The sequence below is a fragment of the Pinus tabuliformis genome, chromosome 3_1, assembly GCF_031772625.1.
Source record: "Pinus tabuliformis cultivar Carrire ecotype Pingquan chromosome 3_1, CPIR1, whole genome shotgun sequence".
In the NCBI taxonomy this organism is placed as follows: domain Eukaryota; kingdom Viridiplantae; phylum Streptophyta; class Pinopsida; order Pinales; family Pinaceae; genus Pinus; species Pinus tabuliformis.
In genome coordinates this window covers 884,389,467-884,406,191 of record NC_142301.1, presented here as the reverse complement: position 1 = coordinate 884,406,191, position 16,725 = coordinate 884,389,467, and positions in this window count along the sequence as shown.

Sequence of the window (16,725 nt, the reverse complement as noted above, 5' to 3'; positions counted from 1 at the left end):
CCGAACCTCTCGACATCATGAGGGTGTTTTCTGATCTCTTATCTGATTTCACGTATGATGGTGAAGGCAAAGTGGCTTGGCGTGCATAACTTCTATGCATTTCTTGATAATGCAGATGAATGCTCCGATGAAGAGGCCAGCCTGTTGCTTGCATACACACTTCGTGAATCCCCACAATGGTGGTGCTAGAGTTTGCCACTCGACAGTGTGCACTTACTTGAGCATTTCTATGATATCATTGGATCTACTTTCCATCATTTTGATCCATAACCTCTTGACCAAAAACTGTTACAACAAAGGAAGACCCCACAAGAATAGCCTATGGATTTTTGGGACCGCTTCCATGTGTTACAATTTCAAGCTCCGAAAAGTCAGATGAAATTCCAATATCTCATGGATAGATTTGAATATTGTCTTACCAAATCTGTCAATCCTAAGAAGAAGTTCAAGCCCAAGCCTCGCTCAGCATACTTCATTGATGGAGTTGTGCAATCACAGATGGACACATTCGCTGTCACAAGTGATTATCTGTCGTCCCCTCATCAAACACCTCCACCACTGCAGAGTGATGTGGGAGAACATTCGCACACATCCGTTCAACTGTCACATCCTCCCAACATCATTTCTCTCAATTTTCGTGCATGGGCTGTCACATGCATGTCTTACCTCAACCCCCGTCTTCGTGTTCTACTGATCCTCCGGATTGCATTGTGTTTTGTTCTTCCATTTCAGACTCTACACCTGTTGTGAATGAGGATCAAGCTATCTACGGAATCGTTGTTGCACAACCAACCTACGCTATCATTCATGAAGAGTATGACTGAGAGCCTGAGCATCAACCCACTGCGAAGGATGATCCTCTTCTGTGTGCGCCTCCTTCATTTTTCTCTGACATATTTGGTGATTCTTCCATCCATGATTTCACATGTGTATCTCTGTCTACGAATGCACCCATTGTTGATCATTTGTAGAACACACCGGATGTCATTCCATTATCTTACAACAGAGAGGACAAATTATTATTTGAAAATCCACTTGATTTTTCATCTACCTTTTCTAGAAATGCAGAGAGTGAATTTTTTCACTTCTCATTTACCCCTCTGTTTGATTCATCAGATCATGAGGATGCCGATGAAATAATTGATTTTGCTGATCATTGCTATCATGATCTATTTACCCCCATATTTGATCAAAATGATGATTTTATCGTTGTTGATTTTTCAAAGCCACCTGTTTATGATGATCTATCTGTCGACGAAGTCAAAACCCCACAGATTGTTGAGGCACTTCAGCCCGAGTTGATGGTTATGTCAGGCCCTCGCTGTTGTGAGGTTGGTTTCACTTTCAATTAGGAAATTGTTGAAACACCCAAGGCTCCTAATCACTCATCTGTATGCATTGAAGATAAATCTCACACACAGATTATACTTTCTCCACTTGAACTACACGATCCCATCACTAATGCATTGGAGGAATCTTACATAGTAGGCACACGTGCACGATGCGAGTTGTCTTTGTTTCTTTCATTTTCTTGCATGTCATAGTAAAGAGTATGCGTATGCTTAACAGCTGCACACATTGTCGCACAACACCATGGTAATTCCATGGATTGCATGGCATGCACTTGCACTCACTTATGTTTTGTGGACGTGTTTAAACTTGGAGTGTGTTTGTCTTCATTATTATATCTTTCTTGTTTGTTGGTTCGCACAATTGTATTGTTTGCAAACCATATTTTCACCAACATGGGTCGACAATGTGCCGGTGACTGCATTGGAAGTATCACTTCACGTGAGTAGACCCAGGCGCCATTAGCTTAGGAGTAGGAGTAGTGTTTGTTTTTCGTTTGTTTGCTTGCATGCATGTTTGCTTCTCACTTTGCATGATTGTTTGTTTTCTTGCTTGTTTGCCTAGTCGCTTTGCTTACACATTTACTTCTGCTTTTGATTTGTTTTGTTGTTTGCCTGTTTACGTGCGAAGGATAGTTTCACATGAAACCATGTGTGAATCTTGAAACAAGGCAGGTAAAGTACAAGAGGACTTGTGCAGTTATCTGTCGTCTTGCCCTTGTATGAAGAACTTGTTGTCTTTAGTCCATGATACATCAATGGAAAATACGTGTTGTTCGAAGTGAACCTTGGTGAAAACACAAGGCTTGCACGCTAACTAGTATCACCTACTCTAGTTGGTTGTTTTATCCTTGTCAGCTCAGTCAAGTAGAGAAAGGTGAGGGGGAAAACCTTAACAAGCGCGTCAGAGGTGTATACAAACTACTTCTCTGAAGGAACAACCTCTTCTACTCTTAATAAGTCAGGATCCCTCTTCCGCCTCTGAAATGAATAAGTGCTATGCACAGTTACAAAAAATGAAAAATGAAAAAAAAATGTGAAATTTTTCAAAAAATAAAAAATAAATAAGGCGAAAGAAGAGAAAGGCTTCCTGCGCAGAGAGGTGATGCAAGTAACTTCGTCGGGGTACTGACCAGGCTTGTTGGCAGTGGAGCGATGCTCGTGTTCCTACGTGACTCCACCGGGGTACTGTCCAGGCCTACTGGAAACAAACCAACACTAGAGATGAAACTAAAACTCGGACGACCATATGTCATGTGCACCAATATACCCATCATCCCCAATTGAAAGAACTATGTTGAATTGGCTTGGAATGTGTGTCGACCGACCACGAGCTTGGTAGATGCTACATCTTACAATTAAGCAAGTTGGGAAACCAAGACGAATAAAGAACTGAACAATACTTCCGAAGGTGTTAGACTTGCTTTTCACTAACAAGGTATGTTCATAGAGGTGGAGTTCTACCAGTGAGTCGCCAAGTGTTGTAGCGGCTATAAACACACTCCATAATTTTGCCTTAGCTTCGTTTTGGCACCTCCCTACCAACCATCATTAGCAGCATGTCTTGCATTGTCAAGTACGTAGGCTTCATTGGTTTCTCTGTAGCTTTCTAGCTTGTGCATGTCAGTTTGCTTCACTCCCTTCACAGGCTGCCATTCTAGACTTAAGCTACTTGTTGGCTAAGCATCTCCCTCAAAAAATTGTGCAATTCTGGAGGGGAAGTAGCCTTCCCTCCAGAAATTTCACAAATCTGATGGGGTCAGAAATTGCGCAATGCAGTCAGATAGGCTTCCTTGAGAAAACTGCACAATCTGGCCCAACACTGCAGCTCAGCCCATAAATTGCGCAATTCTGGGCAGCAGTCACCTGCTGACCCCAGAAATTGCTCAATCCCTCTGAGAAACCCATCCCAGCTCAACTCAGAAATTGCGCAAATCCCTCTCTTAGTTTTGCAGGCTCTTGCATGTGCCTTCAGGTTGACCTGTTCCACCCGGGACCCAGCAAACTTGATTTGCATGCATGGCTTGATTTTCCTGAAATAGCAAAAAGCAACATTCAGAAAGCATCCCAATATTTTAGGGATCTATTTTTAACAACAAGAGGTTACATGCAAAGATCGTTTTAGAAACTTTCTTCCAAGTGTCAGTTTTTCCTAGATTTGTGGCATGCGCGTCATGAGCCTCAAACTTATTTATTCGACGATTCAGAGCTCATTCTTCACATCGATCTTGGAGCTCTGACATCCCACAACACATCTAGGAGTCTTCGGCACATCCAACTCATCTATTTCCAGGTAAGTCTACTTCACCTGTCTTTTGAAGCATTTCTATCGCTTTTTGTGTTTTGGCTTGTGTGAGTGTTGTCTGCTTGATTTCTATGAACGCTTGCTGCCGTTTGCATGCATGTTAGCCAGTACAAGCACGGTTTCAATTTTCGTTTGCATCTCACTGCTGTCGCATGCATGACACTGTTTTGCATGGACAATCGTCAATTTGGCGACTCGTTTCACACACATGCATGTTTTCCATTTTTTGGATCTTGCATTCCCTGTTTGCATGCATGATCATTCACTCTTGCCTACACTCAGTTTCGCCATGCATTTAGATCTTCATATGTTTTCAGTCACTTGTCAACGGGTCTAGGCAAACTTGGCCCAGGCCCTGCGTTGCCTGGAAAACATTGCGAATTTCTCATAGGGAAGGCTCTGCCTTCCTCCCAGAAAATGCACAAATCTGGACAGGCACTCTCCTCCAGGCTTGCTTTGTGCAATTCTGAGAGGTAGTTTCTGTTGGCCCATAAAATTGTGTAATACATTCCTTAAGGCTACATGCTTTGCTGACTGAAGTTGCGCATTGTGCAATCTCAACACCTAGTAGGACAGTGTGGATTGCGCATTCCGCAATTCCAGCAGTCAACCAACCTCTCTATAGTCTGGACTACTTTTTGTGCAGTTCCGACATTCAGTCTCCCGGCCTCCCAGTGAAAATTACGCAATCCTTGCTGGCAGTCTCCCCGGTATGTTACATGTCAGTCCTCAAGTTTTCTTTGTTTTGAACTGACAGATTTCTTTCCATGCATGTCGCCATGTCTCTAGGTATAGTAGGTGTTCGTCAGTCTCTCAGTAGTTTAGGTTCAATGGCTTCCAAGAGAGTAGGGTCAAAGGACACCGATGAAAGCGCAATTGGAGAAGTAGTTGAGCAAGTGTCTATGAGTTTTCCGATTAACAAAGACACCAAATTGATCGTAGACAAAGACATCAAGCTGAAATGACAAGACATCAATGATGCATTCTTAGACACATTTGAGGAAGATCTTGAAGACTACAGGGCCTATGTGAACATTCACAAGTCCGACTTGTACTAGATTGCATGGAGGTACCTCGTGTTTCCATGCGCGGACATGATACATTGGATCGTCTTGCACACTGATCTCGAGACGATGGTGTTAAGCAGTTTCAGCGGGACAAAGATTGCTACCTTCAGGGCACAGGACTATCAACAGATGTACCACTTGCCAAAGCCAGGGATCACAATGGAGACACCCTTGAGCATACCCAGTAGTTGTGCAAACTCCAGGTATACCGTGAAGATATGGTGAAGGAGCCAACCAAGTTCAGGATGACACCCAACCAGATTTGCAAGACGAAGATATTGCGGAAGGCATATCAATACTTGGTCATTTTTGCATGCCGCTTGTACGACCAAGAGAGCACGAAGACCTTCCCGCAGTGTTGGGTGATTGCGTTGGACCAACTGGCCAGTGAAGGCAAAGCATGCAACTGGTCCAACATGTTGGCTCACAGGCTGAAGGAATAGGTAACAGGAGCTCGACAGCCACGCAAAGGTCAATAAGCAGAAATCTACATGTTTGCATACATCTTGGATGTAATTTGTGCCCGACAAAAGTTCCCAGGTTTGAAGTGGGCTTGGACATCAGCAGAAACCTTTGTAAACACTTATTGCAAACTATTTTCCTAATGCAACTTCCGCGGATTCATCACACAGTTGTCAGACCATTTTGTCACCCTGGTGTACAAGATGATATTTGAGCAGGATCCATCTTGCATGTCGAAGGTAATAATGGATGCATTGATGGACATAACGGATTGGTATGCCTAACCTTTTGGCACCTTCATACATATGTACAGTGTGGAGAATCTTCCGCATGTTTTACCGAAGTTTGCCATGGACAAGCTCATCATGCAAGAAGTGTCGTACCACATCTTGGCAGGACTGTCCGCTAGATTGCATCAGAAGAAGAAGGCACCCTGGCCCACTCTTCCATTGCGGATTGTGTTGTATGAGGTATGAAATCTCAAGCATGCTGATGTTGAGACAGAAGAGTTCAAAAGATTTACTTTCAACACTAGAAACTTCAATCCATACGACCTGCATTGTTTTGTAAAGGATCACTACGCGAGAGTGAAATTCCCTTGGATCCACGGGGCATGTCATTGGGCTAAGGAAGACCCATGGAGATATTGTCATAGCTTCTCCAGGCCCAATGAAGCGGTCGACATCGTTATGGAGTGGTTAGCGAAGCAGCGTAAATCAACATCTAGGAGAGCAGCAGTAGCAAAGGGTAACATACCTATGTGTGACAAAGGAAAGAGAAAGATTGTTGACAGTGCGGAGGCAAAACAAAGCTGGAAATTTAGAGTATACCCACTTGTGGAGAAAGAAACTTTGGAGATAGAGGAAAAGAGGTGACAGTGCAACAAGAGGACCCCGCAAAGACAGAGAGATAAACAGAGGATGGAGGAAACAGTTGAGGAGTTGCAATAGTTGAAGAAGCAACTTCGGAAAGATCAGGAGTCGCGCAAATAGGAGAAGGAAGTGCAACAGGTACAGACATAGCATGGGGGCACAACATGCACATACTGATGAAACTGCGCCCATACAGGTAGTAGACTCATCCGAGCAACTAGAACAAAGCAGACAGGGTGAGCAGTCGCAGGAGCAGGACTTCGCTCAAGAGATTGAACGAGTACTTGAGCATATGGATACAAAGATGGAGTAGCCAGAGTTAGAGCAAGACATTGACCTCATTCCTTACCACCAAGAGGTCGACCCACCGACTTCACTAGATCCGGAAGCAGAGCAAGTCTTGAGCAACCAAGGAGATACTGATATCCTTGGAGACAATCCGGAAAGAGAGATGCACAACATATCATTCGATGAGTCACAACATAGGGTTGTGCAATCGTGCAGAGTGTCTACTCCGGATATCCACACATCTCCTGCACCGTTTGAAGAATGAGTGATCATATTTGATGTGCGCAAGCATCCACTAGCATTGGAAAATGCTACTAGAGCATATGTCGAAGCCACTAGCTCAAGCTTCTTGATAAAGGAGAATAAGCGAAAGGTAAGGAGTTACAGACAGCCAAGTAGGGAGGAGAATAGGTTACAACATCTGTCGAAGCAGAGTTGAAGAAGGCGATATTGGATGAAGTATCATCTCTTGAGAAATTCATGCAGATGTTGTATTCCAAATTTGGTACCATGCATAAGGTAGTTGCCCATCTCAACGGTTGGCAACAGTGCTGTACTAGGAGAGCACGTATCTTGTCAAACTTGCATACTGCTGTTGATTGCATGAAAGCATGGATAATGAGATACAAGGAGCCTCGTTACACTTTCCCAAGATGATGAATCCCATGGCAGTGGAGTTGAAGGCATGCATCTGGAGTCAGATCCAAAACTATGAGGAACTCCTGCAGCTCATCACTAGTTTGCAGGCTTCCCATTTGCGAGTGTTCAGAAGCATGGATGTTGTTGTGTGCATGCATGCGATCCCATCGATTGGGACACTCACCGAGGCAAAGACAAAGAATCAAGTCCAACTAGAGTTGGACAATTAATTTGATGAGTTGATGCACATAGTCACCATCGCAGACTTGGCGATCAGCACAGACACTATGCATCAGTATGTCGCTGGTCTGGCCGCACTCAAGACAATGATGCGCATGTTATTAGATGAGTTGGAAAGAGGAGCCAAATTAGTGTACCTGAATGCAACGGATGCAAGTGTTCGTTTCCAAAAAGATGTCACCACAGAGTACACGGAAACCATCGCGGACTACCAAGCCTGGCATCAGTTCGCCACCATCAACCATCGTGAGGATGTCGAAGAGTTGGTCTTCCCACAGTTTTCTGACTCTTAGTGATATATTGGATGGCTTGCTCAAGCCTATTTTGTCTCACATGGGTACATGTGCAGATTGTAAGTAACATCTTGTAAAGTGGAAGTTCAAGTGTCGATAGTTGAATGTAACAGTTATAGAGTAGTTGAAGAGTCATGAGGATAGGTGAACAATCACAAAGGGGAATGTCAAGGGTCACCACAACCTTTTCTATTTATAGTACCTCATAAATCATTATATAGGCTTTTGGTCAACCAAGATTCCGATAGGAGTATCTTAGAGAAAACTTGGAGAGTATTGTAACAAGCCTTGGCTTCTTCACAGTGCAAAGCTAGTACATCTCTTTGGAGGAGCAGACGATAGTGACAGTAATGTTCTGTTATCGGGACTAGTGGTTGGTCATGGTTGTAATGTATGATTGGAACTTTCACTTCTTAATATAACAGAGACAACACGTTTCATGCATATGTTTTTATTGTAGTTTAGTTAACTTGTTTACTTTAATGATATATGTATATGTTTGCTTACGCATGTATGTATAGAATCTTTATGTATATGTATGTATAAATATTACTGAGATGTGTTGTTGGTTTAACCATCACTTTGGATTGTTGGTTCACCTTCCTTCTAGTTTGTGATGCATCTTCGCTCGTGTGTGCCCTTCCAAGCTGCAGGTTTACACAAGTTTCCAAGGGGTGAACTCATTCCACCTTCCGCGTGTTAGAACCATTCATGCACCTTCCTTGGCTTGCTGCACATGTCACACCCTTGCTACCAACAAGGACATCTTACTTAACTCTACGCACAACCATGGTCAAGGTGATACCATACGACCCACTGCTGGGACTCCTACACCAAATGGTCTGAGGTCTACTTGGGACTTCTTACCGGGGAGATCCCCTGACATGTTGGCGAGTCCAGCACCATCAACAGTTGTATATCCACCAAATGCAATTATCCTAGAAGTGTGGATATTGAATTTTATATAACTGTAATAATGAATCTCACCAAATGTCTGATTGATTTCAACTTTGGACAAAGTATCTTCCATGTCATTCAATTCCCTATGTATGTGAAAAAAAGTCACTAGCTGAAATAAATCAATCAACTGCTAAATCCTCTAAAGCCAATTAGTCAACAACTGAGGATTGAAACTAGTTCTCTTAGTAATCCACTCAATTGTAACAACCACACCCAACTTACCCCATGGGTGTGGCTGCTACTGCTAATCTGACTCATCTTATGTCTATAAGGGGAATGAGATTATATGATATTATTTTTTCTTCTTCTTTTCCTTACACTCACACACTCAAGATCCAAAACCGACATGATCCAAAGCTAACCTACGCCCATCCAAATCTAACGGCCACGATGAGTGAAGGTCGATTGACAATCGTCATCCTATGTGCTCCAAATCTAGGGATTACGTTGCGTTAACTTGCCTGAGCATTAATTTGGCAAAGGGGTGTCACAATTAGATTTTTGACCCATGGTTTCGAGGCCCGCATTGGACGGTCCACAACAATTGCACCACATCTAACAACCCACAATGATTGTGCCACCCCTTCCTCCTCCTTGCTGACATCACGGGGTGGGGGTGTGACAAACAATATCCATCATTCGATTTATGGTGATCTCCACCATTCATTGACATGATGGCCCCGCCATGTCATCCCAAATTTTTCCTCCCATTACTTCCCTTTGCTGCTCCTCTTACACCTTTTGGGTGGGGACCATCAGGACATGTCATCCTTGTTGCTTCACCCCGACATTCTTATAGCTAGCACATTTTTGTATCATTGGTATGAGACCTTTGGGTCTACGTGGACTAGTGTGCCTCACCTATGCACATCCCTAGCTCCTGGTTGGTCTGCAGGTTGCAGCGTGTCGTCATATGACGCCAAGTCACCCCAATGCTCTCCCACTGCGTCTCGCATCCATCCTTCAGGAAATTCTTATGAGCTAATTTGTCTCGTGGCCCACCCCGCATCAATCCTATTGCAGTCAGGGCTACGTGGAGGCTACCTTGTTCCGACTCCACGGCATCCCATTCTTTGCTGCAAACTTCCCTTTTTTTGACTTACGGGGTTTTGGCCTAAAGGCTGAGCTATCATATGGGTTCCACTACGACCAATAGGAAGGATTCCCACCTTCGAGATGTGACCCAAGTGGGATTGATGCCTCGAAAGCCCTGCCATTACTTTTTTGGAGTGAAAAGAAACCTTCAGGAAAATTCCTCTAGGCCACATCATCTTCATCTTCCTTCGTCCAATGGTGTTAAGGAAAATCTGAGTGCTCCAATCAGGGGCTTCCACCACTAGGTTTTCCTAAGATTTGAGGATAAGGTTTATTCAATTAAATTGTAAGTTAAACCTTCGCTTGGATTTGCCGCAATGCTACTCTAAGAAAACTCTGCCCTCAAAGCATGGTTTTTCTTATGGCTCAGCCACATTGGCTTTGCAATGGTTTGGATCTACGCCAACGATTCACCAAGACCACTACGGTTTGCTAAGGAACCTACTAGTGCTATCCTCTTGAGATTTTGACAAAGTGACTCCAATGAGTTCCCAACCTTCAGATATTCGCTGTATAGGGACAGGGAATTCCAAGCATGTCCGTGCTGGTATTCTTTTGGACTCCCCCTGCCAAGGACTTGCAATGAACTATGGAATGGCCTCCACCTCTCCTGCCACACACCAGGAGCTCCATGCTTCAAAGCAAGTCTGCATACAACTCCATGGATACACTAATTTGTTTCAAGGGAATTTGGCTATTAGCACAAGTGTGTTTCCATCAACACCAATGCCCTTAGGGCAAGGGTGCATACTACCGAAAATGCAAGGGTAGGGAAGTATTCATGTAAATATCACCGGTTATCAGGGTTGAGGAGGAAATAATCCTCGACAACAATATATTACCCTAACATATTGTAATAAGGGCTTAATGCCATCACCTTTAGTTCATTATCCACAGACCCTGTCAAGCAGGTTGTCTCCAATGTAATCATTTTACATAAAATGAAAGGATTCATATATGGACTAATATCATGGTTGAATCTAGTTCCTGTGAACCATTTCGATGCCTTTAAGCATTATACATTTGGTTTTCCATTAGGTATATCAATAACATAGTCTTGTATTTCATAAGTCATACCAATACAAACTAGAAATGCATTATACTCATGTTCATCACATTTATAGGCACCATCCCAAGTCCAGAAATGAAAACACATGCTCATTACAGTTATAAGCACCATTCTAGCCCATAAATGCAAACACATACATGCATTATCAATTAAGCAAATGCAAAGAGAGCATTTATCTTCTAATTTTTAGGGAAATTGAGTCTAGGACAAGAACTCTCCACCCAACCATAGACAACTACAGCCAATCTCACTTTCAACTGTCACCCCCAAGACAAATTCCAAAGACAGAGGTGCTTGCTTAGAGATTGAAACACTAATTGTCAGCTAAAACAGGGAATCCAGAGGACGTCTGTAACAACCTTGGTTAAAAATACATGTAAATATATATAAGGCCACAGTTGATGGGACACGTATTCCAAGTTGAATGTTGTGGAAGACATCCTAGTGTGGTTGTTCGTCGATTTATTATGGCTAAGGAAATTGGCAAATGATTTGGAAAGGCATACTAGATTTATTTGGAATTTATTTACGAAAATAAAGGAAATTAGAAGAAAAGGAAGGTGAAAGGTCACAGGTTGCATGTGAGGAGGAAAATGAAGGAAAATAATGGAAATTGAAGAAAATAGAGGCCTCATTAATAAAAAGGCTTTTGAGGATCAGTTGGAAAGCTTTTGCTCAGAATTGGATCAAGAAAGACAAAGAAGGCAAAGAGGAAGCAAAAGACCAAGGAAGAACAAGATGAAGAAGCTACAACAATATTCTCTGTAGGTATCGATTTGCATGTGTATTTTCCTTGCTAGATTTGGCATGCATGGTATTGCATGTGGTTCTTTTGTTGTCACGGCATGGATTTTTTGAGGTGTGACAACATTTTTAGCCTAGCCTTGTCATTTCCGAATAACCATGGTGTGATGGGGTTCTCATATTTAGGTTGAGCTAGATTATCAGATGGATTTGAAACTAAGTGAGGTGGATCTCCAAATGATAGAGAACATTTCCTAGTGATCCCTGAACCAGACTATGGATCACGGTAAAGACACTGGCCTAGTGACCCCTGAGCCAGAATGTGGGTTGCGGTAAAGCCAAGATTGTGTTGCCTCGGTGGGCCTAGGAATCTGTGGCGGTGAATGGCAGGATATACGGTAAAGCTAAGAGGTGGTATGCTCGCCATAGGGCCTAGTAATCCAGGATTTGGGATATGTAGTAAAGCCTAGAGAGTGGGTCTCAGTTTAGGGCCTAGTGATCCGGGTTTGGATTGAGGTAAAGCTTGAGAGACTAGGAGACAGGAAAATTCGTCATGGTGTAGTTGGATAAATTCGGTGGCATCCATGCTTGTTTGGCCTAGTGATCAGGTGGAGAAAATGGTAAAGCTTATTATGACATATTTATTGTGTTGGCCTAGTGGTCCTAGATGGCTCAAGGTAAAGCCTCGTTTCTATTGATGAGGGCGAGGTGATTTAGCCTCGAGATGCCCTGGTTGGTTCTTTTTGTTTGAGTCCTACATTCATGCTTGGAATATGGCATGTGGGTGAATGGCTGAAGAGAGATTTGGCTCAGCCATTCTATGGTCAGGTGGAATGTGGTAGTCCCATCCTGGGTTTGGATTTTGCATTAGTAATGAAAGATTATTTCTCCTTGTATTTCTATGAGTATTACATTGATTTATATGTGGATCATATGGCTGTGATTTCATTGGTATTTCTGATCCTATTATGATGGTTATGTATTTGTTTTATGACAATGGCTATGTATGGCTCTCATCATGTTTTTACTTGTAAATGAATGGACAATGTATCTATGACCTAATAGATGATAATGCAACAAATGGTATGAGTGAAAAATGGTTCTTAGCGATTCTAAGATAAGTATGAGATACCTATGCTTAAATTTGTTATTTACACTTGTAGATTACATATTTGTGATATGTTTGATGAAATGTCTATCATGGCTAGTAGGGGTCTGGTTAAGGGCTTGTTCAATTATTTGCTTTTGCATCATTGTTTCCCTGTTATCTTACTATTTTGAAGGTGTCATTCAATTATGGGCAGTGACCTGGGCTCTGGGCCTAAAAAAGTGGCTCAAATCTTGGGGATGCTGGCACAACACTGAGTAAAATTGTCCTTGGACGCTAACATGTCTTGTCATGAGAGTGTCCAGAGCCTCTTGGACATTGGCAGGCCTATAGCATGGAAGCATCTGGGGGTCAAGTGGTCCAAAATCTCAGCGGGACCTAGGGGATGGTTAGCGGAAAGGTTGGGATGGTTCCTAGGGGTCCTATTGTTGATGTTGAAGGTATGTATGATGTGTTTCCATTAGTTCCACTTCCTTAATGTGACTTAGGAGGTCGAGTCATATCATAGTGACTTATCATCACATGTTTACCCCAGTTGGCTGGTTACTTTGGTAGATGTGGGAGGAGGGTGTTATAGAGTGGTATTAGAGCATGGTTCACCCCTCGGACTAAATGGGAGGTGTGTAGGCCATGCATTCATGTCGGTTGCATATGTGTTCCTTATGATTGCATTCCACGTGCTTGTTGCATTTACACGATGTTAATCATGATGGTAGTGATGTCTCCATGTAAAGGTTGATGGTGTTGTCGTCATGAGTGTATGGTTGTATATGCATGTGTTATGCATGACGGTGTCTATATATGGTTATGCATGCATTTTCATGGTTATGGTTATGCATGTATGGTAGGTCAGGCATGCATTGTGAGGTCATTGTATGCAATTAGGTCATCATGATGCTATTGGTATGTTATGATGTTAATGTGTTGAATGAGGTAAAGCAGGAGATGCATGTCATTAAAGTGAAGTTGTAACATTAGACCTCGAGGCAAGAGCATGTTGTCATACAGGTTTATATGTTGGGATTGCAAGTATGTAGGTTAAGGATCATTATATGCACTAGGGTTATGTGTATGCCTTTCATTTGTGTTATGGTTACATACATGATAGACGCTAGTTGATTATTGTAGTCATATGCACATGTGTCGGATAACCAAGAATGATAGTAACCTGTGGTTGTATGCATTGCTATTGTTGTTTTATGTTAGATAACTTGATGATTATGTTATACGTCATTGATGAGTATGTTATAGGTTAACCTGTTGTGGTTATATGTTAGTAACTTGATGATTAGGGTTATTACGTTAAGGTATTGATGTTATATATATCATATTAAGTTGGAATGGTCTATGCGAATGGTTAGGGTTATGACATTCATGTATGGGTTAATATGTTGTGATATTATGTCATACTAATCTAGACTGACTATGCAGATGTGATTATTATATATGAATGATAAATGTTTATGAGCTTATGATGTGGACATGTTAGCTAGTGACTATTATGGATATCATGACCTTATTTATGGGTGAGTTGATATGTTGTGAAGTTATATCATGCTAATCTGGATTGATTGCACAGACAAGATTGCCTCCCCTAAGATACATTAAGGTATGAACTTGCTTATGTCATCTAGTTGATTTATTTAACATGGTATGTTTGCAAGTTGGTTGAATGTTTGGTGAATTGCATAATATGAATATGTGTTCAAATGATATTGTTTTAAGATGATTGTACTAACACATATGTGTTGAGACAGATGATATGTACTTGAGTGTAGTAGGTGACAATTGTAGCATTATTTTTAATGACTATGAGTTGACTATGGATTGTGACATGATTGTTAGTCTTGGTAAAGGTTTATTTCAAATTGATAGTTATGATTCTCTTAATATTTGGAACATGTGGTTGACATGTGTAAACAGACATAAGAACATGCTTGGTGTTAGCGTGACAAGGTAACAATTGATATGTTTATATAACTAACAGTTGGGTGATGTGATAATACATAGTAAGCCTTGATTGCAACAATGTAAAAAGGTAAAAGAAAGGAATTGGGAAAAATTCCTTGGCTATGTTTGGAAACCCTAATTCCAAACGAATGAGTGCTTTGCATTTAGTAAGTCTTAACCTTAATCTTTTCTGACATTATGTGGATATGTGCTAGTTTCATGAACATGTATTTGACAAGTATATTAGCTAGTTTCTAGCTACATGTGGATCTGTTAAGGGAATTGGAGTCCCTTAAGAGATGGCGTGGATGTTTTCAGTTGCAAGCAATGTGCTTGGCACAACAAGGTAAGGTAACTAATGTGTTGTTATGTTTATTTATGCACTTATAGTTATGTGTTGATGGCAATATGATGCAGGGGATTGCATGGAAAAGGAGATTTCCATGAAATCTTAAAGAAGGTTCAGGTTGAGCTTTCCCTTGGAAGCACTGGGAACCATGGGGATTGAGTCATCATGTCTGTTGTTAGTCTTGTGCTTTTGGTCTTTTGGTGATTTTTGATCCTGATTGCGGTTTTTTTATGTTTGGTGCAAGGCCTAAACACTTTGTTGTGGTGTCATGTTGTTATTGGTTTTCATGGTCTTCTTCTTGTTTGTTTCTTAGTATTGCCTCTTTGAGTCTTGGGAATTGGTTAGGAATGAGAAATTTAATGGAGCTTGGGTAGAGCTACGTGGTACTCGACAGGTAAGGTAAGACCTGGATGAAGCTCGATGCATGTATAAGGGCAATTGAAGGCAAGATTATTACAACTAGTTGGGCCCATTGATGTAAATGGACAATGGTGGGAAAATCATGAGAAAAATAATCAGGAAAGGTAAAGGAAATGGATTTGAGGTGTCATATGCCTTGGATATGTTGGGAATTGTTGTTCTCAGGGTTGCGCATGTGTGCACAGATAAAGGAAGTTCTCTTAACCTTGACCTTATGATACCTAGTAATTATGTTGTGATCATGATTATGTTGATGTCTATATGTGTATATATGTATGTCATGTCTGACAGGGTCATCATGGACCATGATTATATTATGCTAATGTTTATATGTACATATGTATGTATGTATGTCATTGACTGACTAGATTACTATTATTTTATGTTGATGTATATGTCTATGTATGCATATCATTGTCTGACATGATCATGATTGTTTATGCTAATGTTTGTGTATATGTACGTATCTATGTCACTGTCTGATAGGGTCATCAGGGATCATTCTTGTGGGAGAATGATTGCTTATATAGGCAAATGGCATGACGAGGTTCTTGGTCTTATGGGAATCAAGTGGGAAGAGTAGTCATGAAAAATATAAGAGGTCAATATCATCTTGATATGAATTAATATTGTATGCTTGTATTGTGCCTATGTTTATGATATGGATAGGTTAACGCTGAGAGATACATCAACGGAATGAAAACAATGTGTTTTGCGACATGCTAGGATAAGCATGGATGGCGAAGAGACACTGGAAGCAAGGTTGCTTGGTAGAGATAGTGTGGTTTGGATGTGTGGTACTACTATTGTGCATATGTTGTACATGTTGCATCTGTGATGTTGTGCGCATGCAGTGTTGTGTATATGTAGTGTGTGTACATGTTGTTTATGTAATGTTATGTATAGGGTGGTACAGATAGTGTTGTGAAAATGTTACATATGCAGTGTTGGGTATAAATGGTGTTGTGTGCATGTTGGATATGCAATGTTGTGTACATAGGGTGTTATGTACATGTTGTATATGCAGTGCTATGTACATATGGTGTTGTGTGCATGTGGTGTCGTGTACATGTTGTACATGTGGTGTTGTGTACATGTCGTGCAAGTGATGATGCGTACATGTGGTGTCATGTACATGTCATGTATGTGGTATTGTGTACACATTGTATAGGTGGTATGATGTACATGTGGCGTTGTGTATGCGTTGCAGTTGGTGTCGTGTACATGTTGTACATGTGGTACTAGTGTACATGTGGTACTATGTATGTGCATTGTGTAGTTGTGGTATCTTGACATGTGTACTCATTGTGTTGTACTTTGTTTACTACATGTATTGTGTGGTGTTGTACATTGGGTATAGATGTATTGTGTTGTGTTGTGCACCAGATGCATGAGTATGTATTGTGTGGTGTTGTACATTGGGTATAGATGTATTGTGTTGTGTTGTGCACCAGATGCATGAGTATGTATTGTGTTATGTTGTACACTGGGTTTAGGTGTATGTGTTGTATGTCA